Here is an 18,333-nt window from a genome sequence, read left to right as displayed (position 1 = left end):
GGTGTACAAGTGGCAAGTTAGACGAAATAACTGATTTACTGTATGTCCGACATTACTCCAGGAAGTTGAAGAAAGTACTGACAATCGAAACCATTGTTAACATGTGTTTAAAGTTTTTAGTTGTTCGACGTACCGGCTTTGATTTTGAAGCCATTGCCAAGAATGGGCTCATTTAACAAATTTTTTTTATTTCATAATTTAAAAGTTTATGTTTCAAATAGTACATCTGCAAAAAATCTGGATTTTCGCTCTTTATCTTCCCCCTCAAATTAATTGTTGAATGTGGCGTTCACCGAAACGGGGCGTGGTCAAGCTTGATGTCACATCAGTCGACTCGGCGACAAGGGAGCGCTGGCGGATAAGCGAAATAGCAGGGGAGCCCACGATGCAAAATGAGGATTTACTCGAGCGTCATTGAGACATATTAGGTTGCAAAGCTTAGATGATAAGAAGGAAAAAATGTTATGGAAGCGGCTATAGATTTTTATAAAAAAATACTGTTGCATGAACATACTCGAGCGCGTCAGATAATGATAGCATCAATGTCCTATGTATTTTTAATAATGTTGGTATGTTAATCTGATCATTTGCATGATGTGGGTGGTTGTAAGTAAGGGTTAAAAGTGAAAAGAAAAAAAATTCAATCGAGCGCGTCAGATTTTCTAAGGGGGTGTTAAGTGCAACAAAAGAAGCTCTCATTCAATAATCTGACGATTTCGATCTGACGTAAACTCGTGGCCATTATTATAATGTGCAAAAAAATTCGCCATTTTGAAATACTCAAGCGCATCAGATTGAGATATATATGGTTCATCTTTATGTTTTAGACGTGCTGTCTCATAATCTGACGATTATCTAGAATGATTCGCTCAATCTGACAAAAACAATATTTTTTTTTTATTCATTGAACTTAATTAATTGAAAAGCTCAGGAAATAGCATGCAAATAAGTGTATGTTTTTTAAATAGAATACTTGTATTTATAAGAAAAAATTTTTTTTAAATGTTCAAAAAAATTTAATTTTTTATAATCAATTGATTAAATAATGAAAAAAAAATAATAAAACTTTCTATGTTTTTTACCACTTTTATTTGTAACTAACGTTACTGCAGTTTCGTCCTATAAGGACATTTTCAAACTTATACAATATTGTATAAGTTTACTTACAAATAAAAGTGGTAAAAAACATTGAAAGTTTAATTTCTCTTTTCTTCATTATGATTTCCTACCACGTAGTAACGACTAAATCCATCAATTAATTGATTAATTAATCATTATCTTCATCTTCATCACGAACGAGTCTCTGTGATCAGCTGTGATGGCGACACGGCAACAGAATTCAGAGTGGGGACGGAGTGAGAGAGTAATAGATAGAGAAAAAGTGAAAGAGGAATAGAAACTCGGAGAGGGAAATATAGGTATCACACAGCTGCACGCATTAAACTTTATTGACGAATTTTTGTTGTTTCGGCTTGCGGAAATCGTCAGATTATATATTTTTCGTTATCCTTGAATTATTTCTTTCAAAATAAAAAAAATTAGCTACGCTCGATAATGTCGAAATGACGTTATTTTTTTACAACTTTGCTGCCCTCCCCTTTCGTTACATCACTCTCAAATTGTCAGATTACTGGAATATACACTTTTTAGGAGGTAATTAACTCATCCTACCTTAATCTGATGCGCTCGAAAATTTCTGATAATCAATTTTTTTTACTAATCTGATCCTTTTTCCCTCACAGGCGGCCTTATATATGGGGCCCATATTTGGTTGAGGTACTTAACCGGGTACAATATATCCCCTATCAAAATACGTGTGATAGGCCGTAGAAAGCAAGTTGAGTGTTGTTTACTGCAGTGTGTCAACTGCGTGAATATGAATAATGATAAAAAAGTATTGCATCGTTCCTAAATGCAAGAATTCTTCGGTAACTGCACCAGACAAAATTTTTATTTTACTGTTACGAAAGTTATGGCAGCGCGCTATGCAGAATGCCGACTTTGTATCTGTCAAGGGAACGCATTTTTGTTGCGAAAATCATTTTAATGTAGGTTTGAATGATAATGATTAATAAAAAAATTATACTTTACTCTGAGCACTACTTTGAATTTTAGGTTGAAACATACTCAGAAAATTACATGTATATCAAAACTATGAAAGTGGGAAAAGTTATATTAAAACCAGGCGTAATTCCGCATATATTTGATTGCCAAATTGATAGACCGACGGCCCATACATCTAAAGCTCCACCGTTTGTTCAAAAAAAGGAAAAACAAATTTTGTTGAATACTTGTAACGAAGATATCGCTGAAAATCAAATCATGTGTGATGAAGCAGGTACACAGGAAAATACCTTTAATGTTGGAATTCAAGTTAATAAACAGGTTTTTTCGAAGATCAAAAGCTAAGCAGACCATAAATATTATATACCACCGAAAAAGAAATCGTTCTAAAGAAATAGAAAATACAGAAAGTATTGGAAAAAATTAATATTAAGATCTCCCGAGGGCAGTGATAGTTTGAGTACATCAGACATGACTTCTGTTGATACATCATCAGATTCTACTTTGTCTGGAATATTAGTTGAAAACTGGAAATCGAAAAACAATATTGAGCGAAGATCTATTTACGTCATAGAGAAAAATCCGAAATTATGTCTTGGAATCCCAAGGTACTCTTTATTTATTATAGAACTTTTGTCTAAAAATTGCCAGTTACCCAGAATTGATATATACCTACATTACTTTGAAGAAAATTAAATTGAATTGACGATAGCAGCGATTCATAATCTTCAACTACAGGCCCGGTTGTCACCGATCGAAACTCGTTTGCCTGGTGTGACGTCAAGATGTACCACGGGCGATCTCACATTTTCAATTGCTCTTGCTCAGTTGTTAATTGACATATAAACAGGAAAATATTGTGGGATACTTGGGAGATGATTTACTTTTATAATATATAATTTTCAATAAAAACTAAATTAGCCTGAATGAGCCCATTGGAAAGTGTGGCTACACTGAAGTCACACACATACAGTTCAGTTAGAAACATCGCGCTGATGAGGCCAATATCTAGAAACACGTGCCCGTAATTTGCCATTTTTTTGAGTGTTATGTCCGCCATCTCCTTCCAAAAATGTACCATGTAACCGCAAGACAATAAATATTTCGAAATGAAATCTCTCTCAACGTACCTACACAGTAGGTTCTGGTAAAAGCCTGACATGGATTATATCCAACGGACATTTATGCAACATACCTCACAGAGGTTAGTCTTGCAGATGTTTCTCGTTCATCCAGTAGCAGGACCATGCTGAAATCAATTGATTTCAGCATACATGTCTGTTGGATATAATTCAATGTCCAGAACCTACTGTGTAGTTACGTTGGGAGAGATGAGTAATTCGAGATTTTATTTTGAAGCATTCATTTTCTTATACGTTTGTATTTCTCCCTGAGAGAAATACGTTTATTCAGTTACTGACATATTAACGTACATAATTAAAAATCCGAATTAGTTTAACATTAAAATGAAAAACTAGATGAACCTTGCAACAACAAAGACGAATTTCTGGAGGTGTTTTCATTTCTTTTTCTGGTAACAGGCCTATGCGGGTATCTTCTGTACAAGAAATAACATTGAAGTCTCGTATTCATAAAAAAAAAACATATTTTCGAAAAAAATGTCAAATTTGACAGGTTCAGAGTAGCACATGACAACAGGAAAAAGCCTGTTTTCTACTCATTTTTCAAGCACAAACTAACTGTGAATTCAAATTTTCATTATATGTAGGTATAATGAATATATACACATATATATATATATATATATATATATATATATATATATATATATATATATATATATATATATATATATGTGTATATATATATATATATATATATATATATATATATATATATATATATATATATATATATATATATATATATATATATATATATATATATACTCGGCAAAATCTCATTTGCCATCTTCTGGAGTTTTACAACTAGACTGTTGTAGTCTGTTGAATATTGTATTTGCTTATTGTGGAAGGCTATGCATCTCACATTTGGTTATAGAATCATCCATCAATACAGTTCACCAATATTTAATATATTGAAGGTCATTGTTTGCTTTTCTACTTCATTTTTCTACTATCTGATGATTTGTTTTTCTACTGCTGTCGTCGCCATTAGAGCACTTGAAAAATAGTAAAATCTGTCTGAATCTTGTACTGATGTTGACTTTCAGTTCACAGCAAAACTCGTTATCTTATGTTAACCATTTAACGTCACCTCTCATAGTGATATATCCTCTATATCTAATATTTCATACGAACCAGGAGATTTCTATTTTTTTTAAGATTCAATTCATAAAATATATTGCATTTAGTATTCCATTAAAGGTTACAAAGTCAATTAATCCTGAAACGTAATTCTTTGTTTCATCTAGTATGATAGGTGGATTAATTTTTGTTGAGAGAATCGAATCTAAGCTTGATAAGGTGAACGTATATGAACACATGTTAACACAGCAGAAGAAATGTTTTAGTATCTGACACGATATGGATACATCAATAAAGACAATTAATTATCTCGTCGATTTTTGTTGATTTTCAAGAGAAATATAATCTTCCTGGGGATGGTACACAGAATTCAGATACTCTGAGTAGTTTGATTCGAAGACAAAGATGTGTAATCCCTGAAAACGCTTTCACAATTCGGGGTAAATGGGATAAGACATATTGAATGATATGTTTCTCAAGCACCTGTTCAAATGTTGTTTAATGCTAAAAAAGCCTACAGTTTATGGGAGGATATTTCCAATTTCAAATTCGAGCCTGTTCGTTGTCTGTATATCAAGAAACCTGATCTTTGTACCTATATCACTGGTACAAAGTCTTCAGACATAATTGGCATTGGACGATTAACCGTTTGATAATCGAGAGTATAATGCAATAAAGCGTCATTTCTGTCACGAAACTCGCATCAAAAATTTCACAAAAATAGAACGCGTTGAAACGGTAATGTTGCACACTTCAACCGGATCGAAAAAAACTGATTTTTTATGCCTCGTTTTTTGTAACGTGTCACGAAAAATGGTGCGAAATTGTCATGAAAATCGCTCCAAAAATACGTAAAATGTATAGCGCGAGAATCGCATACAAAATTTCACGAATTTAGGTTGAACCTCGCAGTATTGATTTAAAGCTAAATAACTTCAACAACGTATATTATGATGTAAATAAAACGGAAGGTAAACAGCGAGTTTTTCAGTTTCAGGTTGATACTTTTTGATAAAAAGATGAAATTCTTTTGAATATTTGAGGAATAATATCTACATTAGGTGCTCCTGAATTGTGAAATTTATTAAACTCCAAACGAGAGATATACTGAATAAAATAATGCTGATTAAGTATTTTAACTGTTAGAGAAACCAAATTTGGAACTGACAGTCTTTTGAAGTAAAGTTCTCGAGACATTTCACATAATCCCCAAAAGTTATTTTAGTTTCAACAACTGACAATTCAACTCGCTTTGCCTTTTTCACCACACCATAGTTTCGAATTATATCTTCAATCTCATCGTTTACATATTCTTCTTCCAATAACTTATAACCTCATTTTCCGAAAATATTATCATTCATTCGAACTTTGGTGGTATATAATTTCCATCTGAAACTAATAAAATCAGTTATTGGATTGCCATTGTTCTCATCCTTCATTATTCCAATTACTTTCTTATCCACTTGAGTCATATTATAAATATTATGAAATAATATAAGTAAAAAATATTTTTTATGTTAAACGATTTATTGAAAAAAAATAATGATGTAGACAATGCACTAAAAGCAAAAATTTTCTGATTGATTCTGCCCGTTAGTTGATGAAGATCCATAGTAATTTCATAAGCTACAACTCACAATTTGATCTCCACAAACTTTATTTGAAAAATATATGAAATCTTTGGGCGTAGTATTAATATATTTACTCAGGTTCCGCTGATGATCTAGGACCTTCCGAATTATTTTTGAGCTTTTAGTACCTACATTATCTACATATTTTTTTTTCAATAAAACCGTTCAACATAAAAAATATTTTTTACTTATTTTATTTTTGAAATTTGAGTACATTATCTACATCAAATGTACGACTATTCTTTATAAAATGAAAAGTCTAATGGGGTATTGACTTTTTAGTTAGAAAATGAGGTCAAAACACATCGTTATAAATTAAAGTTTTTTTAACCATAATAAAAGTAAGAAATGTATATATCGATTTTCAAAATATTTGAAAAAATTCAAGGATCATTGAGGAAATTGATGGACTTTAAATATCCCTTGTGAATTTACAGTTAATGATACTATTCTCGATGAAATCGAGAAAGTAATTATATTTTCAGTGTGATAATATTAATATTGGTCTTCGAATTGGCCCTCTGTCCTCCAATAGGTCCTTGGTCCTCGAATTGGTCATTGATTTGGTTGTCAAACTTGTCAAATGGGTCCTCAAATGGGTCCTTGGTCCTCGAAATAGATCGTCGCACCCGAATCCAATTTCCAAGATCTCACGTTGGTGTCGAGGCTTGAGACAACGGTACGACCTGGATTCGATTCACATACAATTTTAATTTCTCTAATTTCCCATGACATTTACAGGTGGCATCACCGACGTAGACAGACAGACCACGTGGTACCGCCGCGCGAATTTCCGCCGGCGGGGTCACGTTACGTGCTGATTGGTTGGCCGACATCACTCTGTATTAAAAATTAGGCTGGATGTCCTACAAGGTTCCGTTCGAAAATCCGAAAATTTGCAAAATGAACCTTCATACGAAAATGAATGGGACTTGAGTCATCTTCACTTATTCTTTGTCAATAAATTCTGTATTTCCTCTTGACCATCTTACTATTATTAACGAAAATGCGGCTTGGTGCCTTTCTGACATGTCACGGCATCTTCGTTTTTTTTTGTCGATGAACTCTGCATTCCTTTCCGTTTCATTTGACGTGCTGCACATGGCGATCCGACTATTTTTAACGAAGATATGAGTTAGTGCCCTTTCGACATGCCAGCTCTTGTTATGAATGCCTACTCCAAATCTCAACATACTTAAAGTCCCTCCCGCGCCCCTGCAAGAGGGATATATGCATTACATTTTTATTTACTGTTTAAAGTATATGCTTATATACATTTGCAAAATTAACGTTCATTCGAAAAAGAAAGGGTCTTAGTCATCTTCACTTATTCTTTGTCAATACATTCTGTATTTCCTCTTGACCATCTTACTATTATTAACGAAAATGCGGCTTAGTGCCTTTCTGACATGTCATGGCATCTTCGTTTTTTTTTGTCGATTAACTCTGCACTCCTTGCCGTTTCATTTGACGTGCGGCACGTGGCGATCCGACTATTTTCAACGAAAATACGACTTAGTGCCCTTTCGACAAGCCGGCTCTCGTTATAAATGCCTACTCCAAATCCCATCAATATACTCAAAGTCCCTCCCACACCCCTGTAAGATGTATTACATTTTTATTTACTGTTTAAAGTATATGCTTATATAAATTTGTAAAATGAACCTTCATTCGAAAAAGAATGGGACTTGAATGCGGCCTAGTGCCTTTCTGACATGTCACGGCATCTTCTTTTCTTTTTTCAATAAACTCTGCATTCCTTGCCGTTTCATTTGACGTGCTGCACGTGGCGATCCGACTATTTTTAACGAAGATACGACTTAGTGCCCTTTCGACAAGCCAGCTCTCGTTATAAATGCCTACTCCAAATCCCAATATAGGTACTCAAAGTCCCTCCCACACCCCTGTAAGAGGAATATATGTATTACATTTTTATTCACTGTTCAAAGTATATGCTTATATGATTAGGTAAACTAGTACATACAAGTACCTATTAATTGTTGACATACATTTTTATCAGAAAGTGCCTAAATTTTCAAATTTTTACTCTGCTGTTGTCTGCAATTACATACATTGAACATACAACTGATCTCTAACAGAGTTTGACTTCAACTAAAACTGAAGTAGAACATGAAAAACATTGTGCTAAGATAGCTACACAATGGTGAATGCTGGAATGCGCTTTCGTTTCAGAAATTATTGTAGGCCAAGTGGGGTAGTTCTGACGTTGCCGCAAGACGGTGTCAATGGTCAATACTTCTATTAATTTTAGTCTCATTAATTGATCCTCGATAAATGATGTTGCCAATACTATTATTTTTTCTCAGAAACAAAGAAGTGCGGTTATCGCAGAGAAAGCGGTTAACTAATATCACACGAGAGAATCCACAGATCTAACAATACTTGTAACATAATTTGATCTCTATCTAGTAGAGCAAACGTGTTCACTCACGGTAATATAAATTGGTCCATTTCAATACTCACATAAAAATATAATTTGTTCATAAAGTACACATCACGATTACGCAGCAATGAACTTGAACGGTATCTAGCGTTTTATTGAAAAAATGACCATTTCATAAATCACCGTTTTTTGTAATATTCCATCTAAACATTCATGGTTTAAGAAAAAAAATAAGTGGACTTTATTCTTTATTACAGTCTCTTGAATATCCGGATGTAGTTTGTTCAACTGAAACTTGGTGTCAAGAAAATAAAATTTTAGCTGTTAATGTCAATTGTTTTTACACATTCTGATTATTTTTGTCATAACGATAAAGTCGGTGGAGGAGTAGCTATCTTTGTTAAAACTATTCACGATTATACAATCTTACACACTACCGTCGAAACATCTCAGGATACGTTTGAATATGCTGCTGTCGAAATAACCGCTCACCACTCCAAAATCCGCGAAAATTGTTTTTTCAGACCACCATCTTCTAATAATATTTCATTCATACATAATATGGAACTATTTCCCGATTCCATTTTTGTCAATTCATTTGAATTTCATGATTCTTCTGTTTTCATCATCAAATAAAAATTTAACATATAACCATATCTGGTGGAGACAGGAATAAACTATTCCTAAAATTTAGAAATATTTTCAACAGATTCAGTTTAGGGTTTAACAGAAATAAATTGATTCTCAACATATTCAAATCAATTTTTCTGAAATTTCACTTCAGACATAATGTGGTCGTCGGCACATGTACACTCATGATATTCCTATCGCAAATGCAGTCAAATATCGTGGAACTCGCGCAAACAACAATTTGAAATAAGATTCACATACAGTGTTTAAAAAAACTGAATAAGGCCAAGGTTCTAATCTAAAACCCCTATTCTTTTTATTACTAATATATGATGTGCCAGAGGTAATTCAGGATTCGCGGATGATTTTAAATTATTCAAGGAAATCAAAAGAATATGTGATTTTGCTGCAAAATGACGTAGATATAGTTTACGAGTGGTCCCTGGCAAATCGCCCCATATTAGATGTTGACATTAGTATGTCAATTACTAAGAAAAAACAACGGAATGATTTTTAGTATAAGATAAACAGTGAATATTTAGCCAAGAAGACAAAATGTAGAGATTTGGGAGTTACGCTGGATGAAAAATTCACTTTTGAGCAAAATATGACCAACATTATAAACAGAGCATATAGAATGCTTGACTTCACTATGAGGAACTAATTCAAATTCACAAAAATATCCACATTACTAACACTTCATAATGCACCAGCGATCGCTCCGGCTCCGCACAGGTGCAAAATATAAATTCACCCACCGTAACGTTAAGGGCATGGAGAAACAGTGAAGAAAAGATAATTTTGTTTTATGAACGTGCCTTTTTTCCCTGCGGCTGACGCCTCAATTGGAATATTTGAAAATCCTTTCTTATTGCATATTCACAATATAAAACGAACATACATAGAAAATTTCAGCCTCCGAAAATATACCGGTTCCGCGCCTTTTTACCCGCGGCTGGCTTACCAGTTGGAATATTCAAAAATCTTTTCTCGTTGCACATTTACAGCATAAAACGAACCTACATATAAAATTTCAGCCTCAGAAAATATAGAGGTACGGAGAAACAGTGATGAAAAGTTAATTTTATGAACATCCCTTTTCCCCCGCGGCTGGCTCACCACTTGGAATATTAAAAAATCTTTTCTCATTGCACATTTACAACATAAAGCGAACCTACATATAAAATTTCAGCCTCTGAAAATATAGCGGAACGAAGAAACTGAAAAAAATTAACCCCGAGGCAAGACAACTGAAATGAACATACAACTGAATTGACAGCCACGTTAATGTGAAACCAATTTATGTCAAATTAATTATAGAAAAAATTCCTATTAACTTCGAAGTGGAATCCGGTTTTACACAATCCGCTATTTTAGAGAATTTATATTTGAAATATTTCAAATACATTCCTTTGATTAATAATGATTTATGTTTGAAATATTAGTAGGTATGACATTTGAACCATTAGGCTATGCAAATTTCAATGTTGTCTTTGAAGGTAATCGTTATGTTCTCAAAACCTATATTATAGGAAACGGTGGACCTCCACAATGGTCCTAATGCATTTAATATGTTGAATTTTAGTTTATGTAAATTACAATTTGTTGAATGTAACCCTAAAGACAAAAAAAATTGACGAAATTTCTAACAAAATTGAAAACCTTTTGAATTTTTTTTAAAATAAACTAGGGGCTTTCAATAAATTTGCACTTAATTTAAGCTTTAAAGATGGTGCCATTCCAAAATTGTATGAAGCTCGACCTGTACCATTTGCTTTAAAGTTGAAAACTGAAAAGGAAATTGATAGGTTGAAAAGTTTTTGTTCCCGCTGAATTCAAATGGGGAATTGAGACTGTGTGGCGACTTCAAAATTACTTTGAATCCTCCCGTGGGTTGGGCTATCTATCGGGCGCGTCCCCAGGTCCGGAAAGCCAATTTGTCCTTACGGACGGGATCGCCGGACTCCTTGTCAGTGGCAGAAATGAGTAGGGTGAGGGGAACTAAAACTACCCAAAAGCGAAACATGCCACCGTGGACCAGCACACCCAAGCTAAGGTGCAAAGAATCGTGCCGACAGCTAAATGGCCGCAGGGTGATATGCGATTACGAACGATCCCCTTGGTGAACTGGGCGAAACCTCATTGTAATCAGCCTTTCCCTTCCACTCCACCACCAACAGCAAGGGAATTTCCACGGAGGGAACCCCAAGAAGGTTGAAGAAGCCGCGCAACGACAGTAATGTCGTTGCACCTTCCAAAACCTTCGTGGAGGCCGCCGTGAGACACCTCAAGGTTGCCATCATAGATGAGACTAACCCGTACGGTAAGGTTACCGAACGGAAGAGTCTCATCAAAAAACAATTGCTGGAGGAGCTGGACAAGATCATCTTCTTCAAGCAGCAACAGCAAACCGCCCACGTTCAAGCCATGGACGTGGACATACTCCGGTGAAATCATCAGAGTGGTCAACGTGTTACCTCAGGATTAGTACTAGAGTGCCATCAAGATTTAGCCAAAGCCTCGGTAGATAATGAAATTTTCCTGAGGTGGGTTAAAGGGCACGACAGGAGTAAAGGTAATCGTATTGTCGACTCTTTGGCCAAGGAAGCAGTTGGATTAAGAATTTTAGGACCCAGTGACACCTACGGCCTGATTACTTCGACAATTGCGGAACTAGCCAAACGCCACACCCATGCTCAATCCCTAAAGAGATGGGATGAAAGCAAAGGATGTTATCCAGCCAAGATCACCCTGGGCAATCCTGGGAAGCTGGTACCGAAGAAATATCTGGCGATGACCAGGAAAAATATACGCTTAACAATAGGAATTCTGACTGGCCACTGTCAACTAAGGAAACACCTCCACAATATGGGGCTAGTGGACACACCTCTCTCTATGCAGGATGTGTGAACAGGAAGATGATACTCTCAGGCATATCCTATGCGAATGTCCGGCTTTATCATCAATAAGAGAATGTGTGTTCGGCGAGTCTTGGCCTACACCTGCCGATATAAAGGAAATGTCTCCCAGAGACCTGTCTACCTTCCTGGAAAGGACAGGATGAACAATGACCTAGGAGGACAACTCCTTGGGAAGATGGACAATGGTTCACATGTGTCCTAAGTGCTCACTCACTAAGTGTCCACTCATCCTCCTTACTCTACAGATACAGATACTTTGAATCCTCATCTGATTGTTCAGCACTTTCCTTTGCCACACAAAGAGTACTTATTTTCACAATTGGACGATAGTGAGAAGTTTTCGAAAATATATCTTAGTGAGTCTTATCAGCAAATAGTTTTGTCTAAATATTCTTAGAAATTGGTTAAAATAGCTACACATAAGGGTTTTTTCAATGACCCATCTTCCGTATGGCATTGTCAGCGTAACCGGAAAAAATGATCAAGAACATTTTGAATATATTGAAAGGGTTATATTTTTAGGAGTGATTTTGAACGTTTGGATGAAGTATTCCATCGGTTACGAGAATGGTTACGAGTGGATTGAAACACCTCTGAAAAACGAATTTTAGCAATTAAATTCATTCCGATTCCAAAAACACAAATATTTTTTGGCCATTGTACAGTTCATTAAAGAAAGATATCAAGTGGATTTGATCGAAAGAATGCAATATTGCATTCGAAAGAGCAAAAAAATCGATTTCATCTGCTCCGGTTTTGGCTCATTTTGGCCCAAATCGGACTATCAAACTGACAGTTGATGCGTTTCAATTTGCACTGGGTGCAACAATCAGTTACATTTATAATGATAAGGAGCGACCTACAACATTCACCTCTCGTTTGAATTCTGTTGAACTGGAATATTGATAGATAGAGAAGGAAGCGTCGGCAATAATGTTCAAATTAAAAACGTTTTTTTAAATATTTATACAGAAAAAAATTTCTTCTTTCCACAGATCACAAACCACTGTGGACAATATTTGGTGATAAGAAGGGACTCCCGATGATTGCAGCAAACCGCCTGCAAAGATGCAGATTTTCTGTCCAGACTCCCTATAAAGTGTGAAGAACAAGATAATATTTTTTGGGAAAGAAGGTTTTTGGCTTTCTACTACTCCATCTTGATACAAAAAATGAGGAAATCTTCCAAAGAAAGGAAGGAAGTAATCATGGATGTGTAGATCATGTGTAATTCAATGTTTATATGAAAGTAGCTGTTTCAGGAGGGCTTTCTTCCAGTTTATGTTTGAAAGTTGCTTCATTGCATGATCTACACATCCATGTATAGAGTTACTTATTTTCAAATTGATTACTTCCTTCCTTTCTTTGAAAGATTTTCATATTTTTTTGTATCAAGATGGAGTAGTAAAAACTTTCTTCCCCAAAAATTAATCACTCCTAAAAATATAACCCCTTCAATTCAAGATAATATTCTTTCAAATATTTCCTATTTGAAGTATTTTGAAGAATCACATTACAAAATAAATATAAAGGGTATCACAAAAGTGAGTCCTATTTTAAGTCAAATATCTTTTAATGTGTAAAGCGGTAGGCCAGACTGAGAGAACTTATTCCATTTTTATTAGAACGAAATTTCAATCGAGCAAAACTGTTTTATACAGAGTGGGATTGTACAGAGTGGGCCAAATTGGATACTTTCAAAGGGAAACTCCTGTTTCCAAACTAGATAGATGAAAACTGATGGCTGTGACTGGGGGGGTCAGATTTTATGACAAACTTAATGGTGAAAACCGCATATCGATACTATCATCGTTTCTGAGTTATAGCATGTTTTTCGAAAATGTGAATTTTCGAAAAGTTGCTGTCAAAATTTTCTTGTTTCCATAAAAACATTTCCATAGAAATTTTTTTTTTCTAGGACAAAACACAAGCACTACAAGAAAATCCTTATGGCGCTCTAATAGCGGTGCCTGTGCGAAATTAGCGATTCACATTAGATTTCAATCGCTGGAGATTGAATCCATTTGGAAAAACGTTCTCCGGAAGTTTATCCCTAATGAGCGCAATTCTCCAAATGAAAGAGCTCTCAAACAGTGAAGTTCGTGGTTTACTGATATGAACATGATGAGCAGCCACAGTCGTCGCGTATTTCTGATATGTACCGCTCTTGGTGGAATCAAATATGCCAAGTCACTTGAACACTTCCCGTGAAAGTATCTATGGAAGAGTAACAAATCCCCAACTTTTCTTCGATGTTCCAGACTATCAAGGTTGCAAGTGATGTTCGCGTCTCCAATCAGGCGGATGGCTCTTTTCTGAATGGAATCCAGCATATATGACAGCAATAGTCCAAAAAAGGTCTGGTCTGAGCTTCATAAAGCATCAAAACTTGCTGAGGTGTGTATAGTTTTCTGCAGCCTTTGCAATTCCAGCGACATGATTGTGCCAAAACAAATTGGTGTCCATTTTAACCCTCAAACTTATCGAAGCAGAAAGCAGAATTATCTATCCTGATATTATTATATCCGGGTCGGAGACATTGAACTTTTTTGAGAAAACCGATGCCTGGGTTTTTGTTGTGTTGAGTTGAACCTGGTTAGTTTCATCAATAGTTATTGGTGGAAAACAATTTTTCTTAATGAGGCACCTTGTATATTCCTGCATATTTCAATAGAGCTCAAAATTACCTTTCCAGAAATGAAACACACTCGATGTTTTGCTAGAGTTATCTTTGAAATACAGAACTTTTAGGGTTTTTCATGTTAACTTTGAAACACACAGAATGCAAATCTTCACTGCTGTCAAATTTTTATTTAACCAGTAAAGACGCTCTTCAACTGGTGGTTTTTGTTCAATTTTCAAACACATTCGCAATGAAGTATAAGAATGATGAAAAATGGGATATGGTCATTTTGAAAAGAAAAAGCCAAAATTATATGAATCAAATAGGGATAAGGGGTTGGAAGAAATGTTATTTTTTGGAGCTGTTGAAAATAATCCCAAAACTTCAACGCAGCAAGAACTGACGTTAGGGGGATTCTGAAATAACACGAATTCAAGCCATACAGGACCAGAAGAGTTTATCAACTCAGACCTGGAGATTTTGAACGCCACATAACTTTTTTGCCAGTGGTTCCTAGAAAGTTGTAACCTAGTGCGTTATTTTTCGTTGAATTGTATTTGGACAGATGAAGGTCTTGTGAGCAGTGCCGGCATTTTCAACCACCACAATTCCTATACTTGGTCACAACAAAATCCTCATTTTATTGTGGAGCAAAGAAGTCAAGGAAGATTTGGATTTAGTGTGTGGGCAGGTGTTTTCAGGGGTACAATTATCTACCTGTTCAGTTAAAATGGCACTCTCACATCTCAGAGGTATTTAGAAATTTCAATGCAAAAATTGAACCCCTTTGTTAATGAATTGCCACTGATGGAGCTCAGAAAAATATATTTTCAACAAGACGGGGCTTTGCCTCACAACACTGCAATTGTTACCAATTTTTTGGCTGCAAATTTTCGTAATAATTGGATAGCCAACCAAGAACGCAACCATTGGCCGACCAGGTCACCGGACCTAACGCATATGGGCTTTTACCTCTGGAGAAGTTTGAAAGATCTTATTTTTAAATTGTTGACCAATTCTAGATACAAATTGGAGGCGGCAGTGATGCAAAGTTTTGCTTCTCTCACTCTTATTGTACCAATTAATTCGGCACAAAACGGTCAGAAAAGGTGTCGCCCGTGTGTAGGGGAAGCTGGAAGACATTTCGAACACCTTCTCTGAAGAAATATATTTCAGTGTTTGTTCTTTATTATTATTATTATTATTATCGTTGAAGTTTCATTTATTAGTATTAAATATAGTATAAATTGTTATCAGTTTTATTGAAAATGTGCGTTTTAATTACCGCTGTGAGAAGCTTTCTCTACTACTGCTGAACAATTTCTTTCTGAAGATGACTTCAACAAAACATCAAGTGTCCTACATTTCTGGAAAGGGAATTTTAAGCTCTTTGGAATATACAGAAACATACAGGGTGTCTCATTAAAAAAGTTTTTTATGCCATTGAACTCTACGAAAAAAAGTGCTCTGTATATGTTTTCATAGAAACAAGAAATTTTTGACAGTGAAACAGTTACAGCAACTTTTCGAAAATCCACATTTTCAAAAACTTGCTGTAAGTCAGATATTGGTATACGGTTGTCACCATCAAGTTTGTCATACAATTTGACCCTCAGACACAGCCATCAGTTTTCATCTATCTAATTTGAAAAGAGCATTTTCCTTTTAAGTGTCCAATTTGGCCCACTCTATACCAATAAATACAGGGAGAGTATTTTGAAAGAACTCCATAGTTCACAAATGAAAATTGTCAAAATGAAGGGTTTATTAGCACGTTCATATTTTTGGTGGCCGTCGATAGACAATCAAATTGAGTCGATTGCAAAAACCTGTGACGCTTGTAAGATACATGGGAATAATCCACCAAAATACATTCAAGTCACTTAGGATTGGCCGAAGGAACCTTGGACTAGAATCCATGCCGATTTTTTCGGTTCAGTTATTGGTAAAAATTTCTTAGTCGTACAGGATTCCAAGTCAAAGTGGATTGAATGCTTTGAAGTGAGTAATATTACAACTACCACTGCAATACATTTTTTTAGGGAATTATTAGTAAATTTGGTTTGCCAAATACGGTCAATGCCCCAACATTTTTGTCTGAAAGTTTTCAAAATTTTCTCGAAACCAGTGGTGCGGAACGCATTAATGCCACTAATGGACAAGCGGAGACTGCTGTCAAAATAATGAAAAAAAGCAATTTTGAAAGCGACAGACATCAGTAAAAATGATATCGGAATTATTCTGATAATAAATTTATTCTTGTTTCATTACAGAAACACCCCGCGAAATTGTTGTAAGGACATAAATTGCTATTTACATTCAGTATATTGTTGCCATCTATTCCAAATACTATCTGCAGGAAACAAAATTTACAAATGAATAATTTTAAGGAAAGAAAAGAAGAAAGCTTCGATGTAAACGATAGACAAAAGTGGTGTCAAGGTATTATAATAAGACGTTCTGGCAAACAAACTTTTAGTTTGATAATCTCAAGGAATGATATGGAAATGTCATTTAAATCAACTTAAAAGAGATCATAAACCTGAAAATACTACAGTGACGTCAAATATCAATATCATTCCTCGATCAGACTTGATTGTAAATACTATAAATACTGTGAATATTGATCGTAATTATAGTATGTAAGTAAGTAAAATTGGCGGTAACGGAGATGGAGATAAAAACCTCGAGCATAACGATTGCATACTAAGAAGAAGAAGAAGCCAACTTAAACCTCCATAACGTTTAGGGTATTGATAATGCGTTTTTATCACCTCTCATTTGTTGCTCCGTTGTTAATTTGACCCCGACTGAATGAATACCTTCCTAGGTCAAAGTGCCACTCTATCCCAGGTCGCCAATGCGATTTGCCACTCTATCGCCTTAGGATACTGTACTATGCCAGGTCGCCAATATTTGAAAATCATACGATATTTGTTAATACACCGATGGAGGGCACAACTCGCTCATCACCGCGTAGAACTCTATTTCAAATAATCTCGAGAGCATCTACCAAGGCAGTTTCAGTTTCAATTCAGTTCCAGCTCCGTTCGAGTTCCAGCTTGGGTCCGTAAATAAAGGCAAACCGTTAGACAAAAAAGTAAGTAGATAACAGAAAGAAAAGGGTGAGATAAAAAGTAGTGGTTCTCAGTTTGTATGGTATTTCGACAAATAATTGACAGTTTTATATTAAACGCCGTATGAAGAACACCCTTGACATAACATCATACCAAGTGGACAATTTTATTCTGAGTTGTCATCGATTATTTTATTTTCAAGAAGGCCGTGTGCTGAACACCCTTCATATTGATATTAATGAATTGACATATACCGAATACCGTTGTAATTAACCTCGTAAACGGATTTTATTTCACACGGACCATGTGACGAACACCCCACATTTTTGATTAATTATTACACCAGGTGTACCATTATATTGTTGTTAGAATTTGTCGAGGGCCGTTTGCCAAACATCCCTTATGCTGATACCACCGTATATTGCTAGTTGTTATCTGTTTTGAACTGACAATCACGAATTCTCATATAAGAGCTTTGAATGAGCTTAGCACTTGTGCTTGTGCACCGTTTGCCGTAGTCTTCTAACCATCTCTCCCCTAGTCAATACTTGGCATGATGAATGCGTAACCTTTTCCGCTGATGCTTCCGCTAGTAAAAATAGTAATACATTGATTTTTCTTGAATATTACTCATGATACCTGTACGACCCATATTAATTTGTCAAAATAAATTTGTTAATGTCTGATTTATTTGTTTCATTTTACTTCCAACTAAAAGCAGCAAGTGCCCAGGATTCGAACCCAGAACGGCAATT

At 35.2% G+C, this 18,333-nt stretch overlaps 1 protein-coding gene and 1 long non-coding RNA gene across 3 annotated transcripts in view; both read right to left on the bottom strand.

Annotated features, from left to right (window-relative positions):
• Positions 1-18,333, bottom strand: part of Zip102B (Zinc/iron regulated transporter-related protein 102B) — a 50,542-nt gene that overhangs the window by 7,006 nt on the left and 25,203 nt on the right. The gene's annotated exons all lie outside the window — the stretch shown is intronic.
• LOC141480499 (uncharacterized) lies at positions 888-3,756 on the bottom strand. The gene is made up of 2 exons (XR_012464384.1): positions 3,195-3,756; positions 888-1,671 (listed from the first exon to the last, which is right to left on the bottom strand). It is a non-coding gene; the product is annotated as an uncharacterized lncRNA (long non-coding RNA).

This window comes from Leptinotarsa decemlineata, unplaced genomic scaffold (assembly GCF_025532065.1).
Source record: "Leptinotarsa decemlineata unplaced genomic scaffold, Ldec_3_MD MMD2_P_RNA_scaffold_9, whole genome shotgun sequence".
Classification (NCBI taxonomy): domain Eukaryota; kingdom Metazoa; phylum Arthropoda; class Insecta; order Coleoptera; family Chrysomelidae; genus Leptinotarsa; species Leptinotarsa decemlineata.
The sequence above is the reverse complement of the archived record's forward strand: the minus strand, read 5'-3'. Positions and strand labels throughout refer to the sequence as shown.